At 44.4% G+C, this 24,865-nt stretch overlaps 1 protein-coding gene across 6 annotated transcripts in view; it reads right to left on the bottom strand.

The window, feature by feature from the left end:
• Positions 1–24,865, bottom strand: part of LYPD6 (LY6/PLAUR domain containing 6) — a 125,192-nt gene that overhangs the window by 49,901 nt on the left and 50,426 nt on the right. Inside the window, exons 2-3 of one of the 6 annotated variants that reach the window (XM_072757740.1) lie at positions 12,161–12,189; positions 10,909–11,105 (exon numbers count right to left, since the gene is read on the bottom strand). The exons of 4 other annotated variants lie outside the window; for them this stretch is intronic. The gene's annotated coding sequence lies outside the window, so the exon portion shown is untranslated. The remainder of the gene's footprint in view (positions 1–10,908; positions 11,106–12,160; positions 12,190–24,865) is intronic. One more of the 6 variants, XM_072757738.1, reaches the window with a different exon arrangement.

The following is a 24,865-nucleotide window of genomic DNA, read 5'->3' as shown; positions in this document are numbered from 1 at the left end:
GATTTGAGAAGGTCTATAATAAAAGACTCATAGTAAGGCTATTAAATAAAAGCAGCAAATAAAATTCATGGAAAGGAAGAGGAAATAAAAAGCCCCGGAAAATGTACTGACTGTGACTGAGCAGTCCGCATGGCTTCACATTTCCTAAAGAAGAAGGCCAAAGGGGAAACATGATGGTTGATGTCATTCTTATTGCCTGTTTGTCAAAGATTTTTTTTTACTTGGGGCTGAATTCTGAGAGACATGATCCAAGACACTTTGGAAACATCTTGATTTTATGGCCTTAACCTCTCAAACTTGACCCTGCATCCGAATCACCCAGAGGATTCACTAAAACACAGATTGTTGGGTTTCACTGCCAGGGTTTGTGACTGAGTAAGTGCACGGTGGGAGGATCTTCTCATTTCTAACAGGTTTCCTAGGTGATGCTGACGCTGCTCGTTCAGGACCACACTTTGGGACACAGGGATCTTTGACCAACCCTTCACTCATGAGCCCCCAGTGGTTGATGACTTCATCAGTAGCCCTGCCCAGGATCTGGACATACTCTTCACAGAGGGTATGATGCTGAGTGAAATAAGTCAATCGGAGAAGGACAAACATTATATGTTTCATTCATTTGGGTAATATAAATAATAGTGAAAGGGAATAGAAGGGAAGGGAGAATAAATGGGTAGGAAATATCAGAAAGGGAGACAGAACATAAAGACTCCTAACTCTGGGAAACGAACTAGGGGTGGTGGAAGGGGAGGAGGGAGGGGGGTGGGGGTGAATGGGTGACAGGCACTGAGGGGGGCACTTGACGGGATGAGCACTGGGTGTTATTCTGTATGTCGGCAAATTGAACACCAATAAAAAATAAATTTATTATTTAAAAAATAAAAAAATAAAACTAATAAATAAATAAATACATAAATAATAAAGACTGAAATGTAACCCAGGTTTACTGAAATGTAAACCTGGTTCTAATCAGAAAACAAAGATGGAATTCAAGACAGCCAGAGACGTAAACATATCACACACGACTTGGCCCTTCTTGATACAAATTGCTTCTACCCCACCTGCCCCTGATACAGCTTAGACAGGAACTGATAATGCAAATTCATGCCTTGCATTAGCAATAGCCTCATCTACCCACACAGGAGACTGATCTCCTGCCAACATCCAAAATATATTATCATTGAATTCCAAAATCAAGAATCAATGACCTTTAGACAATCTGCTCTCTCTTTTCCCCCCTATTGACATGGGGAATAGAGGATTAACTGTGCCAGGAATTAACATAGGACCTTTCTCTTGGAGAGGTAAGAGTTCAAAACACTTTTCAGGTCAACAACGTCATTTGTCTTCCAACATCCCAGGAGCAGGGTCTGGGTGAGCTGCACCTTCATTACAGCACTGGAATTCCATGTCTGAGGCCACTGTCTCTAAACCCTACTTGGTTCATGGTTCTGAAAACACTTGGTGCCATAGGACATAACCGGTGCATTTAACAGCTGCACTCAGATAAAGACCCCCCCGCCACACACACACACACACACACTTGCATGTACACTGACACCAACAACCAATATGTTTTACAAGATTAAAAACATCTAAAACTACATATGCAACAGATGCACTTATAAATGTATATACATTGTACCTCAAAACAGGGAAAAATTTTTAAAAAGGATTTTTAAAAAACTAAAAGTGCTCTGAGATCCCTGAATTTCAGTAAGCTTACCCTGTTTTCAACAGTTCAGGTGCTTTAAGTAAACACCTACTGTGGGCCAAGTACTGTTTTAGCAACTGGGATTATTAGAAGTTGGACACAAACCCTCCTCCGACAGTACTTACAACATCTGTCACAAAACAGATCATTCCAGATGACAGAGGTAGGTTAGGTGTGATGTTAGCTGTGTAGCCAAACGATGCCCAGAGAATGGTTACTGAACCCCTCCTGGGGATCCCCGGGGGCGTCCTGGGGAAGAAGACACAGACAGAGCCCTGACACATGAGCAAGAGACAGCTGGAGTGAAGACAGAGGGGTGCGGTAAGGGCCTCGTGCCAGGCTGAAGGTTACGTGCCCAGATCCAGTCACTCCTTTGTTACAAATAGAGATTCAATTTTGTTCAGGGTGGCAGCTGGCCTGACTCGAAATACACTCCCCAGAGTTCCCTGCAGGCGGCGCGGTCCAGGCTGATGAGATGCCAATGGAAGCCACAGAAGGGCTCCAGGAGAGCCGACCCCGCCATGTGGCTTCTGCTCTTCCTTCCTTGCCCTTCGCCCTTTCTGCTGCCGGCAATATAGTGAGAAGCCCAGAGGTGCGACTGTCATGGGGGGCGGGGGAGAGGAGGAGCAGAAAGAGGGAACAAAACCGGTCTCGCAGAGCCTCACATCTGCCCCAGAGGGAAGTCAGGCCCTGTTAAGTGCGCCCAGGGGTGTGGAAGCATGGGATGCATGCAGTGTGGACGCATCGGATGCATGCAGTGTGGACGCATGGGATGCATGCAGTGTGGACGCATCGGATGCATGCAAACAGACACCGCCCTATGCACATCGGCAAGACTATTGCTGCATTGCAGTTTGTTTCTTTGCATATTCTGGGGAAGGTCCCAAATTAGAGCAAACGCTAACACCCAAAAGCAACCTTCCTGAATCCTTCATTTTTATCAAAACCTGAAAGGAAGGATGTCCTGGCACTTTTAAAAAGTGCTGCTATATAATTGAGCAGCAGCTGCTATTAACAATTGTGTTAGCAGAAAGTTTAAATGGATTTAATCAAGAGCTAACAAGCCACTATCACAATGGCCAGTAGCATTGGCAGCTTCCTCTGGGGGGAAAAATCACATGAATACATAATCCCAGGGTTTAAAAAAAATTTGTGTAGACAAGATTCTCTCCCTGTCATCCTCCAGAAAAAAAGAACTATGAACTTCCTCTCCCTCGGTTCCCTTCCTCTCTCTCTCTCTCTCTCTCTCTCTCTCACACACACACACACACACACACGCACACCCACACGCACACCCACACACACACACACCCTGCATTTGTTGCTTTCCTACACGGGCACACAATCAGTAGTCTCAAGCACTGACAATGCTCTCCTGTTGCTACATCAACCCCAGCTGAGACCCATAATCAGCAGACAACCAGGCAGGAGTTCTTTGTTACCCCAGGAAAAATGGTAAGAGCCGGGGAACCCCTGGAGGGCGGGCTGAGCAGCGCTCAGAGAGGACGTGCCCCCCGCCTGCGGATCCCTGCTGAGGGCGACCCGTCCCTCCAGGTCCAGAGCACCCAGGGGCGGTCCCGGGACTCCCACCAGCCCCCCGGCCAGGCCGCAGCCGCTCCAGTCTTGGCTCTTGCCGAGGGAGCTGTTCTCAAGGGACAGTCACACGGGCTGCAGGAAGGGGCTTGGCCCGCGACAGCCATTCTGAGCCTGGGGAGTTCTGTGGACATAAAATTTAACTTGAAAACACAAAGCTGTTCTCCAACGAAGATTTGCCAATGTCGCGTTTTTCTTTAAGAGGCCCTACAAGGAAAGCAACACCAAGAGCCAAAGCAGACATAACCATGTTCCCAACCACACTTATTGGGAAGATTTATCCTTTTACGATGAAGGATTCCATTCTGTCCATCTGGGAAGGGTCAGGCTGTCTGCCAAGTGTCTTAATACCTCCCTAATAATTTTGGCCTTTTATTTATATACTTTGCTCTGTATTCCGAAATGTTTTTTTCCACTTGGAACTTCCAGACCGGTTTATCACAACAGTCTATATCTCAAAAGTTCCTGACTCTTTTGGGGACAGAGATCCCTTTATCCGTCTAGTGGAAACCAATGGACCCTTTCCCAAAGCAGTATTTTTATTTTTATTTTGTTTTCCAAAGCAGTATTTTTAAATGCATAAAGTGAAATACACAGGATGACAAAGCAAACCAATTATATTTAAATATCAATAGAAAAATACACAAACTTGTGATATAGCAATAATATATGCTTCTTTATTATGACATTAAGTATCAAGCTCTAGTGGTGATGCTAATAATGATCATAATTTCAAGCAGTGATGAGCATAAATGATATTTTAAGATGTCTGTAACAATTCTAATGTTATCTGAGAATATTTTAGATTTCTACTGATGACAAAGTCATAGGCACCACTAATCCTCTTGTGGTTTCATTAGTAGATAATAAAAATAAAGATGCATTTTGCCTTCCAAATTAAATGCCATATTCTCCTGTAATTTGGAAACAGAAAATTTCCAGCCTACCCTAACACCACAACTAGGTTTTTTTCTAACAGCCCACTCCATTCCACATTCAATTGCATAATTACATCCATATATGATGTGTCAAAGTGATGTAGGGTTAAATATCAAAGATAAGGAAGTAATCTTCTCACCCTGGTCCTCCAGTCATCCCACTGCCCCCTCTCCAGAGGCAATCACTGCTAACAATTTCTTGATATCTACAGAATGTTTCATTTACAAAGCATTTTGTTTAAATTCTAGAAAACTTTATTTTGCAATGGAATCACTTTATGTCCTTTTTAAAAAAATTATCATCTTTCTCCTCCATCCATCCTATTTGACCAACACCACTTATCTTCTGCTTATTATTCTCTTAATATTTCCATGGCTTACTCATTGCTGCATTCACCCTCAACGTTCAGGTCAAGGCATAGAACACTGAACAGCTACAACTTCATGAGCCTGAGGCTTGGCCAGTGGGCCGCTCCACCTGTCTGTGCTCCACTGACGTCGCCAGAAGAACCTCCTGCACACTCCTCTCCCAGTCTCCCAGGTAGCAAGAACATGTTCTAAAGAGAAGAAAGCAGCCTCTCTCTGAAATCTCTCACTGCCAGCACTTCTAGGACAGCCATGAGACAAAATAACGCCCCCCAACACACACACACACAGAGCCACTTTCTGCCATCTTCATCCTATCCTAAAATAGAGGACAGTCTTCCAAAAGAGGAACATCAGAACCTTATAAAAGAGCAAATCTCCCTCCCTCCAAAAAAAGGCAGTTGGCATATCACAGTCATACAAATCACAAGAACATGCAGAGAAAAAGGAGTAGATGGAGGAAAGGCAAACACTCAAGAAACCATAGAAGAAAATGTCCCAATCTTGCAAAAGGACTACAGTTGGCAGGGTAAAAGAGCTTATCCAGTCTGAAGTTAAGAATGATTACTAAAGGGACGCCTGGGTGACTCAACGGTTGAGCGTCTGTCTGCCTTAGGCTCAGGGCATGATCCCAGGGTTCTGGGATCGAGTTCCGCATCAGATTCCCCACAGGGAGCCTGCTTCTCCCTCTGCCTGTGTCTTTGCCTCTCATGAATAAATAAGTAAAATCTAAAAAAGAAAAGAAAAGAAAAGCTATGGTTTTTATGTGTTTATCTCATAATCACTTATCTTCCTATATTCCCTCTTTAATTCTAGTTAGTGTTTCTTAATAGAGCCTCCTGGGTTTTCTAAAAATAATCATCAGCTCAAAGAGGAAATTTTACTTTTCCTTTTTAATATTTCCTCCTGTCATTTCTTGTCTCATATTTTCTAAAAACTCCAGAATTCTGTTAAAAAGCGGTAATAGCTGTCTTATTTCTGATCTTAATGAAAAATATTGAAAGCTTCTAGACAAAAAATAACAAGCTGCCTATAAAGGAAAGAGAATTAGACTGACATCAGACTTCATCTGCATGCTATTGAGAGGAAAGAATCACACTCCCTGAATTCTATGCCCATCCGAGATATCTTTCACTTCCCACAGTAACAGGAAATATTGAAGTTAATTTAATAACCACACAAAAGAATTTAATAACCACAACAATAGTACCACTGAGTTAATATTCATGGAGCACTTATTCACTGCCAGGTTCAATTCTACACATTTCACTTATTGTGATAGTTCGTCTACAAGGTGGCTCCATTAATTCCTTCCCTCCCCCTTCACTCACGCCTGTTCAGGATGGGATCTAGTCTCCCATTTCATAGAATCTAGTAGAAGTGTCATTGTACCAGCTCTAAGCCAAGACTTTATGAGGACTGGCACTTTTCTGCCTCCTGGGGTTTCTAAGTAGGAAAGTCCAGCTTCTTGGATGAAGAGAGAGGCTGTATGAGAAAAACAGGCACATGAGTGAAAAAAGCCATGCTGGACATCAAGACTGGCTGAACCTTCAGACCATTCCAGCCTCTGCTGCTATTTGATTCTGGCCACACAAGAGCCCCCAAACAAGATTGGCTCAGCCAAGTCCAAGCCGCAGAACCACGAGAGGTAATAAGTTGTTTGCACTGCTGTTTTGGGGTAGTTCATTATATAACAGTAGGTGACCGGAACACTGACACTAACGCATTTAGTGTTTACAATATTCCTACCCGGTAGCTGTTATTGGTACTGCCATTCTACAGATAAGGAAACTAAGGGCCCAGTAAGCTAAACTGTCCAAGGCTTACCCAGCTAGAAAGAAAATTCTTGGAGAATTGCAACAATTCAAAAATAAATAAATTCCTTGCTTCATCTGTAAAAAATATGGGGAAGGACTCGAATGCAACAAAAATGCATCAGAGCAGAGACCTCAAGAGAGAGGCAAAGGGAAAGGAGAAAGAACAGTGATAAGAAGTATATCTTGCAAATATATTGTGAAATCTAAGATAGTATAGATACCATAACTGAGAGCATGTTAACTGGATGTGAAAGGCTTCTGAAATAACAGACAGGCTGCAGACATAACAGTCATAGTCAAGAAGGAAAGGAAATGCAGGAGTGGAGAAGGAGCAAGGCTGGAGGCAAGAAGAAGAAAAAGAAGGAGAGGCCCTTGGGTGGCTCAGTCGGTTAAGCATCTGACACTTGATTTCAGTTCAAGTTATGACCTCAGGGTTGTGAGACTGAGCTCGGCATCAAGCTCACACTGGGTGTGGAGCCTACTTAAGATGATCTCTCTCCCTCCTCTTGTCTCTCTTCCTCTCCTTCTCCCCTGCCCCTCCCCCCCAGAAAAAAAGAAAAAAAAAGAAAGAAAGAAAAAGAAGCAAATGCATTCTGAGGTTCTTGGTCTGAATTTCTACAAGATATAAATCAACAAAACTGACTCATGTAGAAAACTGAATCGGTCAATTATCGTAGGAGGGATTGGAAAAGTGGTTAAACTCCTACCACTAAGAAGAGAACGGAAACAGGATTTTACAGTGAGTCCCATATAACTTACAAAGAATAAAAATGTTATTTAAATTATTCAAGACTATAGAAACCTAGAGAAAGCCCCTAAATCCATTTTATAAAACTGGTTTAGCCTTTAAAGCAAAATTGATAAAAACAGTACAATACAAGAAAACCACAGAGCAATCCCACTTATAAATATTTGCTTGTTATCCCACTTATAAAAATTCTAAGTAAAATATTAGCAAGCACATCCCAAAGTAAATGAAATGGATACTGCCAGTGATCAAGTGGCGTATACTCCAAAAAGGCCATTTCCACACCAGCAAATCCATTAACATCATTCATGATAGCAACAGATGCATGGAAGAAAAGTGGTTGGCTACATCAATAGGTTCTAAAAAACATTTGGTAAAATTCAACAGCTATTATTAATAAGACTCAAAGTAAAATATAAATAGAGAGAAACTCCTTGAATATGAAAATACCTACTTATTGAAAATCAACTGCAAACACCATTCTAAACAATGCCAGGAATAAAATGGGATACCTGCTATTATCATTACAATTCAACAGCGCACAGAAGAAAATAAAATAGTATAAATAGAGTAGGGGGGGAGATAAAATTTTCCTTTTTTGTCAATGATGTTTATATACCCAGAAATTCCAACCAATGAATTTCTGGTTCAAAAATGAAAACTAGGGATCCCTGGGTGGCGCAGCGGTTTGGCGCCTGCCTTTGGCCCAGGGCGCGATCCTGGAGACCCGGGATCGAATCCCACGTCGGGCTCCCGGTGCATGGAGCCTGCTTCTCCCTCTGCCTGTGTCTCTGCCTCTCTCTCTCTCTCTGTGACTATCATAAATAAATAATAAAAAATAAAAATAAAAAAAAATGAAAACTACTAGAATCAAGGAAGGAGTTTGATCAGACAGCTAGACATTTAGAGCTTTTCTCCACATTTGCAAGGAAAATATAATAGCATTATAATAGCATCAAAAAGGCAAAAAAAAGGGCAGCCCGGGTGGCTTAGCGGTTTAGCGCTGCCTTCAGCCCAGGGCATGATCCTGGAGTCCCGGGATCAAGACCACTTTGGGCTTCCTGCATGGAGCCTGCTTCTCCCTCTGCCTGTGCCTCTGCGTTTCTTTCTCTCTCTGTGTCTCTCATGAATAATTTTTTTTTAAAGGCAAAAAAAGATTAGAAATATGTATATAAATTAAAAATTCATATATTCATTTAATGCAATGTCAATTAGAATCCCAAATTTTTAAAGTGGTTATCATATCTGTTTAGGTAACATTAAACGTTCAGAAATTGGCAATAAATTTTTGAGAAAGAATAATGAGGAAGGGCCATACCAGACTTCAATCCATTAAAATCAAAACATGGTATGGAGGGGACATCTGGGTGGCCTTCAGGTCAGGTCATGATCTCAGGTCCTGCAATCCAGCCCCGAGTAGGGCTCCCTGCTTCTCCCTCTGACCCTCCCTCTCCCTCTCTTTTTTTCCTCTCTCTCACTTTTGAATAAATAAATAAAATTTAACCAAAAAAGCAAAGACATGGCATGGAAATGAATAACAGAACAGACTCAAAAGCCCAGAAATGAATCCCAGTATCATTTCTGGAGTAGCCCCCTGCCCTCGATCATTGGTACTATTCTTAGAATAGAAGCTTCTATATGACAGAGTGAGTATTGTGATCCACTGTGGAGAGAACATCTCACAATAGGATATCATGCAAACAGAAAATAAGAATTAGGTGGAGCCCCTGCCCCCATCTTACTATGAAGTCACTCAAGAGAATGAGTGAGATATATGCCATCTCAACAGTGGAAGTCCAGGAAGTACTTACTGGTCAGTAAGGGAAGTAAGATTCAGAGTATATTACAGTAACCCCTCTATTTTTTGGAATGTCTTGTTCACTATTTAGGATTGTGAATATGCTGGATCCTGATCACATGACTAATGCTGCTTTGGAGAATGTCTCTTTGTACAAAACAAAACATAAATGTATATATTTTTAAATGTCTATATAACACATGGAGAGAAATGCGGAGATATACAGATGCAGAAACTAGGTTGTTCAACATGATCGGTGGTAGAGTGGGGGCGTGGATGCGAAGAGAGGCAGAAAAAACAATGTAATTTTTCAGTGCACGAATGTTTAAGAAGATCTAATTTATGAAGAATTATTTGCACACAGACACATACACCAGTGTGCTTGTGTAGAGGAAGAGATACACAGAAAGAGAGAGAGAGAGAGATGAAAGGAGGGGTACCCAAATGTTATTTGTGGCTATCACAGAAGCATGGATTTCAAGTGATTTTTCCTTTATATAATCAGTAAAAAATAAGTTTCATCTTTAAAAAAAGTTCAGATTGTGAAGGACACGTTCATGGTATAAATTTAGTTTTAAAATGTATTTCAAGTGGATGTCAAGTCAGAGGGTCTTCGTATTTTTGTGTGTGAAGTTTTAATAAGGCGGAGGATGAAAGCCCATAGCACATGCCTATCACACCCAATCATGATCACTGCTATCATTATTTCCAGAAGTGCAGAGGTCGCCCTCTGACAACTCTTGTCTAGCTGTAGCAAAAGCATAGCCCAAGTGAAGGGAAGCTCACAGAATCGCTGATGACTCTAAAATCACCTTCATGCAGCGGAAAAAGCGTTATCAGCTGTTGTCCTCCACACAGCTGTACGGCGGGAGATGACATCATCATGAATTAAGAGTTGAAGCAACAGCATTTCCAACCTGAGGCTCGTAAGTACTCTTGTCGTCCTGCTAGAAACAGGACAGCGTAGCTGATCACTGCACTTCTTATTCGAGGCTGTCAAGCCACCTGATTTGCAGGCAGGCTCTGGGTGATCTCCCTACCTCCGTCATCAGATCTGCAGGAGCCTTTCCAGTCTTGCTTGGCGCCTTAGTATCCAAACCCCACCGCAAAGGCCGGCAAATCACCCTGTTCCTGTCATATCTCCAACAGTTAGGGCTTCAGAGCCCTGGGAGCTAATGGATGGTAACAGATTCCAGGAGAACTTAGAAATCCCTGAGGTTAAAATACTTTTTAAAACGCATCCAGTCTTTCTAGCTGGGGAAAGCCAATCTCATCCTCCCTCGCCGCACAGTGCAACCTGGGTCCTTTAATCTTGCTCAGATTTGCACATAATACCCTCTGATGTTTAAGTAATGCTGTGCCCAAAAAGCTCCCTGCCGCACCCTTGGCTCTGCAGCCTGCCAGTTGCCCACATGAGGCAAAGGGGACCACACTTGGCTCTACCCCTTTCCTGGTGAGGCCTCCCTGCTCCCCCCCCCCCCATTAGAGGCTGGAAAACCCCTATGCCTGCTAACTCAATGAATTCTTGATAAACTGGCTATTTAGTACCATCTAATATCCTAAAAAGAGCAAGTATGAGGCTCGTTATTTTGAAAATGGATGCTTCTATGGTTGGGAGGAGGAAATAACACTATCTTCACACAGAGAAGAGCTTTGAAGTCATCCGCTCACCATGGTCATTTATGACCAGATCAGCTCCATTACCTTGCTGCTGAAAGTGCTAGAAACACAAGAATGGGTTTTCACTGGAAACTCGTAGAGCTAAATCAGACCTCAAAATACTTCGGATGGCACCCACTTAAGTACAAAACTGAAAAGCTATATAGATGCATAAATGTGCTCAGAACTCTGATTATAATTACCATGGAAAAGGGCTTTATAGTCATCAGTGAATCATCCTAACTTGGGAAGGAAGGACTTACGCAAAACTATACCTGATTGCGGTAGGAATAGGGAAAGAACACAAGGTCATACGCTTTTCATCATGCACTTGAGCCAGTGTGCAAGGATCCTATTTTCTCGTGGGGTCCTCCATACAGTGATATCCTTTCATTGACAGAGAACCTTCACAGGGGGTCAAATTTGGATCTAAAGGACTTCAAAATAATAGATCCTCAAGACTTTTGTATGGCTGAAAGAAAGGAGAGAGAGAGAGAGAGAGAGAGAGATAACTTCTCTGTATGGCAGCCTCTGCTTGTATCAGTGCAAATAACACTCACTGCTGTGCCATCATTATTCCCTCTTCCTCCGGGCACCGAGAAGCACTACGTGAATTGCCAAGACGTTGAAGGAAAGGCTGAAGTTTGCAGAAATCTTACCTTCCACTTACTTCATTCAGTGCAAACGACCACGACCACGTTGATTGTGCCCCTTGAGCCCACATCACACACTCACACACTGTGCCCTGACTTGGAGAAATACATTTCTTTTCTGTCATTTAAGCCACTCCGTCCCCAGTATTCCGTGACAGCAGCCAGAGCGGACCCCCTGCTCCCGGGGCTTTGCTGTGCTCAATGACTTGACCATCGTCAAACTGCTGGCTCACTCCAGTTGCTGTCCTGCTAAATGCACGTTCCTTGTTCTCTACTTCCCCCCAAACGAGGCAGGATATTTCCAATCGCATGTCCCTCCAGTTGACAGACCTTCTCTCCTTCCTGCAAGCTTTCTCCCAGCAAACCTCTTCCTCCCATCGAATAGTGGTATGTTGCAGGCAGAGAACCCAGGGGGACACTGGGCTAATCACACACTGAGAGCGGCGTCTGAGAATCACTTCTGTGAAACACGGATCAAAAATCTGCCCTTATAAGGATCAATCAAATCAACATACCTGGAAAGTATTTTAGAGGTTGCGAGGGAGCATGTAAATATAAAACAAATGCTGTCTTAGCTCCTTTTATGGAATCTGACTTCAACGCAGAAAGCCGCTAACAGCTCCAGTAACAAGATTAATTTTTTAAACCCCATACAGACCTAAAAATTTCCATCTTAGTCTATGCCATCCCCTAAATTAAGTTACTTCAGGGCAAGAACTTTTTTTTTTTTCATAATCAAGGGGATAAAATGGTTTGAAACAAGAGAAAGCTCAAAGACAGTTTCTATATACCAGACGCTAAATCAGTGGCATTGAGCAAGAGGTTCCCCCACTAAACTATGGGATCCTCAAGGACAAGGTTCAGCTTAACTCACCTTTAAAACTCTGGAGTCCATTCTAGTGCCTGGCACATAGCAAGCAAAAAAAAAAAAAAAAAAAGAATCAATCAATCAATGAACAAATATGGTGTCACACTCAAGAGAAGGCTCTTGAGATGGATTACTAAGGATCACTCCAGGATTCTTTCTTTGTCAACACGTAGCAGTACAGCATAACGGAAAGCTTTGGCTTTGAAATCCGATGCACCTGCATAAGGACACTGATTCTTCCACTCACCTTGGGTAACTGTCTCAATTCTTTCATCTGTAAAATGGGAATATTAATGCTTGCCATACAGGCTTGTTGTGAATGTTCGAGAGAATGCACCTACAGCAGTTAAGGCACTAAGACGGTGTATGTGCTCAGCAACTAAAGGTCATGTGCTCAGCAACTAAAGGTCGTCATCGTTGATGACTATCTCCAAACAAGCGTGGACGTATGAATACAATGGTACTCATCGCATCACACACCACCTGCCCCTCGTCTATAAACTACTCTACCAATCCTTCCATTCAACTACTGCCCACTGACTTGAGGGACCGTAATACTTGGTGCTGGATACCAATGACCTATGGTAGCCAGGAGACAGAACTGGGCTCTCATAAAACTTCAGATCCTGAGGTTTTTAAATATAAACTAGGACATGTAGCCACATGTTCTGGGTCAAGCGGTAGCCACAGGGCCTGCATGGTGGGGGAGGCGGGCGTGGCTGCAACAATTCTAAGTAGGGACATCCCCCAAAATTCTCTAGAAAGCCAGAAGAGCAGGCTGCCTCTGACTAGGCAGAGAGCCAGCAAGCAAGGGAAGGATGAGCCAATGTGAAAACCTGCAACGGAACAGAGCCAGAGGACGTGCTAGATGAGTGGAAGACAGGAACAGAGGAGAAGCTGGGCACCGCTGAATATCCCACAGTGATATGGGAACGTGGCTTCACAGCTACAACTGTGCAGGGCTCTCCTGAGGGACGAGGGTTTTCTCCCCCTTTCCAAATAACTGGACAAGAGGTTATTCCTTTTTTTTTTTTTATAAATTTTTATTTTATTTTATTTATTTATGATAGGCACACAGTGAGAGAGAGAGAGAGAGAGGCAGAGACATAGGCAGAGGGAGAAGCAGGCTCCATGCACCGGGAGCCCGACGTGGGATTCGATCCCGGGTCTCCAGGATCGCGCCCTGGGCCAAAGGCAGGCGCTAAACTGCTGCGCCACCCAGGGATCCCCAAGAGGTTATTCCAAGTAGAGATGCAGGAAGAAGGTGCTGGGAGAAAGAGGCCAGAAGGCCAGACTCAACAGCAGGGCTACGGGGGTGAGCACTTTCAAAACTGGCCATAGTTTCTTTCCAATCTCCGGTAGGGAGCATTTTGAAAACTGCACAAGGTCCAACATTTGAGGAAACTACCTGGATAGAATATCTCCTGACAACGGATTCAAGGCAAAATAATCATAATCAACTGCATGTAATTAACAAGCAGGACAGAATGCTTCCAGGGCATTTACGTACATACTATGCTCTTTGGGGAAATGCTAGGAGGTTAAGTAGTAAACCGTCAAAACCCAGGGATAGACAAGGGGTCCATTAGCTGGACCCCAAGAGAGCATGCCCTTAGGCTACCCACCCAGCACTGGAGGGCATCCTGCATCGCAGCCTCAGAGGGAGGAGGGAGGGCTTCGGCTCCAGTCCCGACAGGACAGCGGCAGTCAGAGCAGGAGGAGGGACTCCCTAGAAACACGGAGCTGATCCACCGCCACTCAAGGCCTTCTCAGGGGGAGATCAACCTTGCATTGAACAAAAGACTTTACAGACCAAAAATAAAGACGCCAACCCAAACCCCATTGCATTGACAGGTCAAAACCCTTAATCCTGGTGACCTTCACTCCTATTCAAATGCAACCACTGTGATGAAAATATGCCTGGATTCAGTTTGTAAGCCAAGAAGCAGACAAGCACAGATGTTTCCTCCTCGGGACATTCATGAATGCATGGGGCCATTTGGGCTTCTCTGTTTCTAATTTTCATATTTTGCTAACTTGGTTCTCATCCTCCAAATGTCTGACTCAGTCTCTCTCTCTCTCTCTCTGAAGCTGGTTCCATGCCTAGCTGTGATTATAATATTTTTATATCCTAAAATCATAACTTCTGCAGATACCTGGACTTCAGGAAGCCCGAGAAAACATTAACAAATCAACTCAAAGAGACAGGGACACCTTCCATTGTCCCCCACCCTGTAGGACTGGCCCTGTGTCTCTCAGGCATACACGGGACAGTGTTTCTGCCATGAAAGGAGCTTCTTAGGAAAAGGCTAGGGAGATCGTTATCAGAATGGAAATTAAGAAAAGTGATCGATCAAATGTCACAAAGGAACTACAATTTCATAAGTCTTTAAAAGCTAAGGCTTTGGGTTTGTTTTTTTTTTTTTTTAACCTCTCAGCCATTCTCCCTTCCTCCTAAAATCATGGCATAATTGACATGTAAGTCCTATGCTGTAACTTGATCTGCCAATGTCCACTGTAAAGCTTAACAAAGTGTGCAGGACAGCAGTAACCCATTCTGTTGGGCGAGGAACTTTCTGGAACTTTCCCCAGTCCTTGCAGGAGAGAAGAAAGATAATGTGCCTAGCCTAGCATTTGGAAGGCTTAAGGTCACCAGGTTGTTGAGAATTTTTAATCTCCCTTTTAATATAAGTCATGGTACCATTAACTTGAATGCTACTGAAAATAGAGTTGAGCAGCTCATAAAATAACAACACAGACAAGGAGAAAAAGTATCTGACTTCGGTAAAGCTAAGACTGTGTGAACAACAGATTTCAAGTGCAGCCAGTCATCTTATAAAAAGAAAGCCAAGCATTCAGGCAAGAATTACAGGACTCACCCCCCACCCTCCGCCTTCCCCCTCCCATCACAGCCCTGACTCCTCCACCTCCCACCCCCTAAACCCTGCTGTTGAGGTGTCAAAATTCCATGGGCATTACCCAATTCCCAGATATAGTCTCCCGACACGTCATTTACATGAGGACTTCATCGTGTGTGGCTTTCCTGAATCCAGGAAGGTGGAGCCCAGCACTTCTCAACCTTCTCTTCTTAACTAACCCAACTGTAGAGGAAGCAAATGCCTACTCAAGGGGGACTGAGACCCAACACAAAGTAGGAAGTCTACATTACGTTGATACTTCATGTTTCCTTTTCTTTTACACTGTCCATTACATTCTACTCTATAATAGATTCATCTGTTTTCATATCAAGCCAATGTGTTGTCTGAATTCACGTGAAATGAATGCTGCAGGAAGCTGCACCAGGTTAATCCTATTTGTGTGTGTGGTACACTGTGTCAATTTACACACTCTCTATTTCCACTGAAGTTCACTCGAATTTTTAATCCCCTTTTCTTTGTTTAGCAGCTTAAAAAAAAGCAGGGGTGGTTGGTGAGAGAAAGGTAGTTTGGCATATTTAATTATTTAAATAAAATCGAAGTCATTTAGAAACATCTAGAAGAAAGAGTATTTCAATTTTATTCTTTTCCCTGTTTTCTTTTTCCATTCTTCCTCTATATTCTAGCAGAATGCAGTTAGTAGAATTTTTGCTACTTTCCTACTGCCTTTTTTTTTTCTGTAGCTCAGATTCCTATGCCAAATGGGAAGCCCATTCCAAGTAGTTTAGGAAATTACAGGTTAATTCCCCCAATGCCTGTAAAGGGAATGGCATCTGACCCAGACCCAGATGGATTATATATATATATACTTAGCTACAAAGATTGGTTTAGGAATGGGCTTGTGGTCAACCAAGCCAGAGAAGTCCCCAGGACGTCTGCCTGGGGTTCATTCCCTGTATTGCTACTATATGTATATATATAAAATATCTGAAGATACCCGCATCCATCTTTATTAACATGTGAAGAAGGCTCCTAAGAATCAAGTCAATTTGTGTAAAAGAGGCGCTCAAAGATAATCAAGAGGAGAAATGACAGAGACTTGTGGAGAGAAAGGCACAGAGAGACAGGACCCTGATAACAACACTTTCACCCCTGGATTTCACTGTACCTAAAGCCAGAAAACCTCCCTACCCCAGATCTCCCACTTATGAGAGAGGGGAAAAATTCTCTTTGAGCATAAGGCAGTTTAAGTTAAGTTCACTCATTTATAACTTAACACAATCCAAAATGAAAATATGGACATGTGCTTTTACTCCACATGCTCCAACACCCCCTATCAAATCCTTAGAAGGAACCCAAACTCCTTGGTGTCACACCAAGGCCAACTGGCATCTAGAACTCACCTTCCTTGGGTCAAAGGTAACTGAAGGATGCGTCTTGGTCTTGTACACTACACGCAAAGATGATTGGGAAGGTACTTCAAAGATGCTTGAAAAAGGCTGTCTTCCCAGATTCTCAGTTTATCTCATTGTCTGTACTTTCAGCTCCCTCTCCATTCTCTAGTCTGTCTACTTCTGTCTCCCTGGCTGGGAGTGTCTCATCTCATTATCTGCCTGGTGAATATTTATCCTGGTAGCTCAGCCCAAGCAGGTTCCCACATGAGAACTCTCCCCCACTCTTTTCCCACTGAGGGGCTCCCTCCTCCGAGCTCCCTGAGGACCACTCTCAGGGGTGCAGTGCTAGAGCTACCGTGTATGGAGGCCTGCCTCCACACCCAACCAAGAGCTCCTCTGGCCTGCAAGCTGTCTATCTCTGCATCACCAGCATCTAATACAGTGCCTCGCATGTAGTAAATCTTAAGTGAAAATTTATTGCGGAGCTCAAAGAATGAATCTAGACACCAGTCAGAGCTATTCGAATAAAGGGCAAGGTGAGAAAAGACCTGGAATTGGACACCGGCTGGCTTCCTTCCATCTGCAACCCAACAAAGGACCTTTATTACTCAAAATGATTTGGCCTAAAAGAGAAGCATGAAGAAGACTAAATTCATAGTTAGAAGTATTAAAATATTTTCTTCCCTCTCCCATTATCCACACTCAGTCCAAATATTGGTCCTTGATTTTATTCCTTTCAAGAAACATTTTGTTCAGGTGCTCCTACGGGAACTGAAAGTTAATATAAAAAAATAGAGAACCTCTGTTCAACATTGCTAATCATCAGGGAAATGCAAATCCAAACCACAATGAGATATCACCTCACACTTGCCAGAATTGCTAAAATCAGAAACATAAGCTACAACAAGTGCTGGCGAGGATGTAAAGAAAAAAGAGCCCTTATGCACTATTGCTACGAATGCAAATTGGTGCAGCCACTGTGGAAAACAGTATGAAGGTTCCTCTAAAAATTAAAAATAGTATTACCATATGACCCAGTAATCCTACAACTGAATATTTACCCAAAGGATACAAAAACATTAAATCAAAGGGATACATGCACCCCTATGTTTATTGCAGCATTATTTACAATAGACAAATTATGGAAGTAATCCAAGTGTCATTGATAGATGAATGGGTAAAGAAGAAGAGGTATATACCCAATGTAGTATTACTCAGCCACAAAAAAAAGAATGAAATCTTGCCACTTGCAATGACATGGATAGAGCTAGAGAGCATAATGCTATGTGAAATAAGTCAGAGGAAGGCAAATACTACATGATTTTACTCATATGTGGAATTCAAAAAACAAAACTATCCATGAAGAAAAAAAAGGGACAAACCAAAAAACAGACTCTTAACTATAGAGAACAAACTGATGGTTCCCAGAGGGGAGGTGTGTGGGGGGATGGGTGAAATAGGTGATAGGTGATGGGGATTAAGAGTACGTTTATCATGATGAGCACTGAGTAGTATCTAGAACTGAATTACTATATTGTATACCTGGAACGAATATAATATTCTAGTATATAACTATACCAGAATCATTTTTTTTTAAAGAGAATCTCTGAAGAAGTAGTTGGCTTTCTGGAAGAGCACCTCAATGTTGCTAAAGGGACAATGTCACTGTCATGCCGGGTGTACTGAGACTTTTTCCAGGTGGTCTCATCAGTCACCCATTACAGTCCCAGCCTTTCCAGGACACACAAGGTCCTGAGAAGCAAGAAAAGCCTCAATTTTGTGCATTACCTGCAAAGGTGATTAGGAGAGAGTAAGTCTTGAGAAAACACATCTGCCCACATTTTCAATGTAGTTCATCGCTTCTACTCAACAGGTAGCCAAAGCGCAGTAGGACTGCATGCAGCCATCTGCGGCTTGGTTACAAGCTGCCACACAGAAAAGGGCCTTAGTGCTGCTCCACCAGAACCCCCCATTCAGGGTTGACCATGGTGAACCTTACACCCATTCTTTCCCCTTTCAGAAATTCCATTCGGCTTCAGACGTGTTCTAAAATATGTATTTTCTGAGTGTTGTTCCCTGCCCAATGAGAAAGCAGAGTTCTGCACTATCTGCCTCTTTGTTTGCCCCAGAGTAGGCCCACAAGCAAGGCCCACAGTCTCCACCTGGAAAGCAGGTACTCAGATCCGACACTGAGTCTCATAGTAAAGGACCTGCTTCCACCCTCTGAAGGCCATATACCGCAAGAGACGGGGGTTTCTAGCCGCGGAAAAAGAGAGGATGACATGAGTGAAAAGCAGAAAATCAGGCCCTTCCATGTCAATAAGCATCATTACAATTTAAAGCACATGGTAGATGAGAAATCTGAAAATCACTTTATAAAGAGGGGGTAACTCTAGGCAGCTGCAGTGGAAACAAAAATCCTCCAAAACTAAGTGCAATAGGAAGCAAAACCTATGACCCTCCCTTTACTGTTCTGAAGACTCCCCGTTCCTTATAACTAAATTCAGGTTAGTCTTCATTCTTGAGGAAGCGGTGACTTTGCTCACATACTATTTTTTTTTCTACAGAAGATTAAAAAGGCTAAAATATATGGATTGGGTTTTAAGAACATTTTCATTTTGGAAAACACAGGCAATTATGCCGGTTAATTACAGGTTGGGGAGAAATTCTTGATCCTTTGCCAAGATGAATGCGTTCAGCAGCACCTGGGGAACAGCGGTGATGTTCTAGACTCAAGCACTGCCTCGACTGTCCAACCTCGGGGAAGGGAGCCCAACCTCACCCCACTCTCCAAGGCATGTAGCTCTCTCATTCTCCCTCTGTCACTCCCCTGCCTCCTCTGTACATATAAAGACAAATGTGGCCTTTTTTTTTTTTTTTTTTTTTAGTGCCAGAAAAAACTCAGCCCTTTTCCCTCCGCCTTTCTCATAGCTGTTCTGGAAACAGCGCAAACAAATAAGCTGTGATTTCTCTGTTTGATAATCATGGGAAAGGAAAAATTTCCATTTCTGTACAGAGCAAGTCTAATTGCTTTCACTGAATTCACTGGGCATTTCAGTCTAAGAAAATAAATCTCCTCAATTGCCTGGCTGAGAAGACCTGTTAAGTCCCCGACTTGTTAACAAGGAGGTCACCATGGTAGCCCTCCGCAGACATGACTGATATTAGGACTCTGTTGCTAGTTATCCCAAATTGCCAATTTCTTTTGCACACGCGGGCTTCTCTCTGACGAATACTGTTAAACTCAGATAAATCCAACGTGTCCTTGCTGGGTTTGTCCTCCTGGGGGCTTAGTGAAAGAAATGTGCCTCTCAGATGCTTCTGCTCTGAATGTTGCGTGCAGGGAGGGCCAGTGAGAGCAGTCGGTTGAGTTTCTGCAGAGCGAATAGAATGAGGCACTTATTCACACTTGGCCACGTAGAATGCCATGAGCTCTCCTTCAGGGCAGAAGAGGAATCCAAAGTGAAGCAAAAGGGAAGGGAAATGAAAGGATGGGTCCCAGGAAGCCACTTGAAGGTAGAGGGTCGCTAAGTTTGCACCTGGAGTGAGGGGAGTGTCTTTACCTCCTCCCAGAAATCCAGAGGGACACCTGGAGAGAGGCTATTCTCTGTGTGCTCTTTCCTCTGTGGTGCCAGCTGCAATGCCAACCCCAGCACCCAACTGTGGCAAGCGCCATGTCAAGTGCAATGTTTCTCCAACCAACGCCCATGACTGGGACCAGTGTGGGGCCTTTACACAGGACAAAGCTGATGTCACACTCTGGCACCAAGGACTTGAAGGAGACATGCCCCCTAGTGCCTTCTCAATTCCCATGACAAACAAACGTAGTCAATTGGGAATTTCTATACGGATGCCATCGTGAGTTTCCTACAGCCATGGACAAATGTCCAAGAGTTTGTGACCAAAACACTCTGTCTTCAGTTTCTGTCACAGACAGAAATGTCTGCTCCCTCGACACGTAAAATCGGACCCTATATATATATATATTGCATATTTCTTTAGTAGATGAAATGCGAACATCTTACCATTGAGGCCTATCAAAAAATGAAAATTCTAGTATGGATGCTTGGATTGATTTGTTCATGTATTTAGTCAGTTAACAAATATTCAACCGGTTTCCGCTGCATGCTAGGAACTGCAGTGGGAACACAAGTAGAAATAAGACACAGCCCCTTTCCCTGAGAAGCTAACAGTATAGGGAAAATGATAATTTAATATCATGTTTGCTACAATATGGATTTTTTTGGGGGGGGCAGAGTATATTGGACCATAAAGGAAGATTCAATGACTTGTCTATAGGAGCTGGGAAGTCTTCACAAAAGAGAAGGCAGTTTATTTAAATCCTGAAAGATGAATACATGTTTTATAGGTGGAGAAAGAAGTGCAGGTCATAGTACGCACAACATAAGCAGGGAGACTCAGTTGTGTTACCTATTGGTAGACACCATCAGGTGCTAGGAAATCATGACCACTGTTATCAAAAAGCAAAGCCATCAAGGATTTAAGTTGAAAATTTCTAAATTTGCTCAAAGTATACCCAGTTCCTTGTAATCTGCCAAGCTGATTCCTTTCTACAGTATTTACACAGCTCACGGAAGACTCGGACCCATAATGCTTTGTAAGATTAGTTCTCTTTCATTCTAGCTTCCATGTATGGCTTCCTTTAGTCCTCTCTTATTTGGGGTCTCTTTAAACCAAACTGACTTTAATCCGTGGACTGTACATGCGGCAATATACGTGATCGTCAAGTCTCTTTGATGTTAAACTAACAGATGTCGGCTTTAATTTTGCGGTGCTTTGATAAAAGGATTAAGGGAAGGCTTGTGAAAGCAATCACCTTACCTGAATTTTAACAAATGACCAACGAGGCCAAACATGTGGTTAAGCTCAGCCTAGTAAAAAATGAACATATCACAACAAAATGAACACTCATATTGGATAATTTCTAACCCAAAACTCATTTACTGACCTATTAAAACTCAAGGTGAGTAGGCTGGTACAGAAACTTTTTAATACTTTTATATAATTTACAGAGCACTTACTGGGCTTTGGAAAATAAAGTTTAGGATTCAAATAGTAGCGCTGGTTGCACAACAGCATGAATGTAATTAACGTTACTAAACTGCACACTTTAAAATGGTTAAAATGATCAATTTTATGTTACGTATATTTTACTACAATAAAAAAGTATCCCCAAAGCACTCATTGGAGTATTTTCTTTATGACCAGATATTAACATTCAAAGTTTTTTATTCTTACCATTTTCCGTGGAGAATATTCTAAAAGATCATCACAGACTCTCTAGTCAAAGCCCATTGCCTTGTAACCATTTTATATACGTATCCATATATACAATATTAGCAGTAAAGTAAAACATAGTGTATCTTCAAGAATTCTAGAGGAGGTCAGTCCCCAATATTTTCATAGCTTTCTCTCCAATTAATGAAGTAGCAGCATTACACCAGGCTACCAGCTTGAGTATCGACTCCACGTGTATAGACGTTCTGAAATCACCCTGATTCCTACAGTTTTTATGTGTGACCAAAATTTGTGTATGGTTAAGTTGTTCTGACACTAACTAAATTTTATATAAGATTTGAATCAAGCTGTTGAAAGACTTAGAAACTCCAGTGATCTCTGCTACAGTTGGGACCACCGGACCGAGACGCTGACTGCTGTGGGTGAGGTTCCCAAACATGATTTAGGGCCACAGAGTCGGGTCTCAGGGAGGGTGATAAGCAGTGAGCGAAGTTCAAAAGGCAGAGAGAGCACGGGGAGGAGCTCCCCGAGGGAGGCGGCACGGTAAGGGGGAGATGCAGCAGTGGAGAACGATCAAGCCATTTCTTTTTTTTTTTTCTTTTTTTTTTTTTTTTATTTTTATTTATTTATGATAGTCACAGAGAGAGAGAGAGGCGCAGAGACACAGGCAGAGGGAGAAGCAGGCTCCATGCACTGGGAGCCTGATGTGGGATTCGATCCCGGGTCTCCAGGATCGCGCCCTGGGCCAAAGGCAGGCGCCAAACCGCTGCGCCACCCAGGGATCCCAAGCCATTTCTTTTTTAAGATTTTTTTATTTATTAGAAACAGAGAGAGAGAGGCAGAGACACAGGCAGAGGGAAAAGCAGGCTCCATGCAGGGAGCCCCACGTGGGACTCGATCCCAGGCCTCCAGGATCACGCCCTGAGCTGAAGGCGGCGCTAAACCACTGAGCCATCGGGCCGCCCCAATCAAGCCATTTCTAATGCAATAGGAAAATAATCAATTCTACACCTCAGCAATTCTGATCATACCTAAGGGGAAACGGGCGCTATTTTGCCCTGATGTTACCATCCCTACGGCACAATGACGATCATTGGGGAGGTGACTGCAGAGTAAGAAGAACCATTTCACACCTAGTTCCTATTTATAATAATACTTTGCACTTAAGGAAATTATAAGTTCCCTTGTTAACAAAAGTATTTCTAAAAATATATTTATGACCTGGAAAGCAACCAGATGCCCATTAGCAGGGCCATGTTTTTCCTATTAAGTTAAGTAGATCTCATTTTTAAGCTCCGCCAGGACCTTCTCACCGCGAGCCTCGCTTTCCCCTGGACTGTGGCCCAAATGACAGAACTGAAGGCTTGGCGGACGAGGAGCAAGGAGTCTGGTGTCTCCGTAGACGGTTCGGGACAGTGGAGCCGGACAGGCCAACAGACACTGCTGCCCGTAACGCCCAGCGGCGGCTCGGGGCCCACCTTCTCCGGCCACAGCCACAGCCACGTGGGTCCTCTCCTCTCTGCAAAAGTCCCTGCTCGGCCCTGGCATCGCGCTCCGGTGCTGATCCGCCCTCCCTTCGCTGGGGACTCCCAAGACATCAGAAGAGGCCCGGCCTCCCAGCGCCACGGCCCCCCCGCTGCCCGACCGGCCGCCTCCCTCGGGACCTTACTGTCTGCGAGTCTTCAAGGTGCATCCAGGCTCCGACCCTTCTCAGGACTCATCGCCCCCTCCCCTCCTGCCTGGAGTACGGCGTGTAAGTCCCCTCCTCGTCCCCCTGCTGCCACCCAGGGCCCCTCGAGTTTCTTCTTAACCCGGCAGGCAGTGATCCTTAGAGAAGAGCCATCGGCTAAGGCCATCTCCTCCGCTGAGAACCTACTGGGGCTCTCGCTCTCCCTCAGCAGGAAGCCAGAGGTGTTGCGAAGGCCTCTAAGCCACCGGAGTGCAGCTCCATTCCCTTCCTGACCTCCTGACCTCACCCCACGCCTGCTCTCAAGGTGGCCAGGAACTCCAGCATCGGGCATCTGCGCGTGCTCCCCCCTGGGCCGAGTGCTCCCCCCTGGGCTGAGTGCTCCCCCCTGGGCTGAGTGCTGCCCCCTGGGCCGAGTGCTCCCCCCCATGGGCCGAGTGCTCCCCCCAGGGCCGAGTGCTCCCCCCCGGGGCTGAATGCTCCCTCCCCTGGCCCGAGTGCTCCCCCCGCTGGGCCGAGTGCTCCCCCCGCTAGGCTGAATGCTCCCCCCGGCCCACAGCCGCCCCCCCACCTCCACTGAGATTCTGTGCAGTGGCCTTGCCAGTGGCACGGTCCCTGATCTTACCTAAGACGGCAAACCTCGCCCGCCCCCCGCCCTGCTCTATTTCTATGGAGAGCTCACGCTCCCATGACTGACTTGTCCCTTTCCAACACACACTATCACTTACTGATTTATTTCGCTCACTGTCTGTCTCCCGTGGCCCCGCAGACAACGGAAGCTTCCCTGCTCCGTAGCCGGCACCTGGAACCCTACCTGGTGCTCTGCGGCGTGCGCTGGGTAAGTATTTATTGGCTTGAGGAATTAAATCACTGAATCACAGATATCAGCCATAACTTTCAGGTTCCCAGCTAATGCTCCCACTCGGAGGTAGGCAAGAAGACAGCAGTCCCGTCCTCTCAGAGACGTGAGGGGTCCCCACACCGCAAGGAGCACAGCTGACGGGAGCCCTGCACGGAGTCGAGGCCCAATCAGCAGCAGGAGAGCTCAGGATGGGGCTCCCTTCACCCCGGGCCGGGGGTGCACAGAGGAGGCACTGAGCACTCACGAGCACAAACCTTCCTGCTGCTCATAGGGGTTCAACCCCATTCAAGGCAGAATCAGAAATTTTTTTTTCAAATATCAACTTTTTAAAGACTTTATCTATTTGAGAGCGAGCGGGAGGGAGCTCACAGGCAGGGGGAGCTGCCCAGGGACAGGGCGCAGCAGACTCCCCGTAGAGCTCGAGCTGGGACCAGGATCAGGACCTGAGCTGAAGGCAGACACACAACCATCTGACCCCCCACACGCCCCCTGAATATCAATTTTCAAAAGGACGTCGGTCCTGCCCTCCCGGGCACTGGGTTCCCTTCGGCAGTCTCTGTTCCCACGTCCTTGCCGCTGACGGGATGGGCGGCTCATCCCCGGCCTCCTTGGCCACTGCCCCCTCCCGCTGGC

The sequence above is a fragment of the Vulpes vulpes genome, chromosome 5, assembly GCF_048418805.1.
Source record: "Vulpes vulpes isolate BD-2025 chromosome 5, VulVul3, whole genome shotgun sequence".
Taxonomy (NCBI): Eukaryota; Metazoa; Chordata; class Mammalia; order Carnivora; family Canidae; genus Vulpes; species Vulpes vulpes.
Note: the sequence above shows the minus strand (reverse complement) of the source record. Positions and strands in the feature narration are given on the sequence as shown.